Source organism: Budorcas taxicolor, chromosome 14 (assembly GCF_023091745.1).
Source record: "Budorcas taxicolor isolate Tak-1 chromosome 14, Takin1.1, whole genome shotgun sequence".
In the NCBI taxonomy this organism is placed as follows: Eukaryota; Metazoa; Chordata; class Mammalia; order Artiodactyla; family Bovidae; genus Budorcas; species Budorcas taxicolor.
Window position 1 is genome coordinate 55,080,002 of NC_068923.1, and position 879 is coordinate 55,080,880.

The window sequence follows — 879 nt, forward strand, 5'->3', positions numbered from 1 at the left end:
ATAATTTTGAGTTGCACTTTTAACGTTGCTGCCTTCAACCTTCGCTGGGGTGTTTTCTGGTTTGTGAGAAGCAGGTCCTTGGCAGGAGCCTGGAGAAGTCATTGAAAATCTTCCCTCTTCTTTTGCCTTCCTCCGTCTTCTCCCTTTCCAGTGCTCAGAATGGGTTCCATGCACATTTCGACGTCAAACGCCCGCTTCAACACCCAACCCTTATAAAGAGTCTCAGATTAGAGGTGAAACTTGCCTTCTGGAGTTCAGCTTGGGTTGTGCAGCACTTGTCTCCACTTTTCCCTTCATTTCTCTTGTCAATCATTTAGTTGAATTCCCCCCCCCCCCCCGTGGATGCTGTGGCTATCCACCAGCCAGCTCTTGTCAGCCCCTATCCACCACCTCTTTTCCATGACTGATTTTGTCAAGGACTCAGAAAGGGCATTGCCCTCCACCACGTTTGGATTGTTGCTTGTGTCCTTCCCCCAAATACAGGGCATGAAAACAATCCTTTCAGTCCAGTACCAATATGGTTTCCGATAACTGGCTCCGTTGGAGTCACTGCAGCTACCCCAGACGGGTTTCGAGGACAGCAGAATCCGTCGGGCTGTGAGAAAGAGAGCTATACCTAACGTATTTTGCTCCTGTGCCTAAGAAAAGGTGGAAGTAGGGACGTGAATGCCAGCTTATCCCGTTTTTCTTGAAGCCTTTTTTAGAAGGTTGTGAGACACCTAGCTGGGTAGGGTATGAAGCAAGTCCTCCGGCCAAAGCAAGCAATGCGTTTGTGCTAGGATTCCCCCAGTACCTCAAAAGAGTTTCCGGAGGCTTTCCCCACAGGCAGTGAGAAAGCCAGGGGAGCTGGCCAGTCTAAGCCTCGGGTTATTGGGGCGT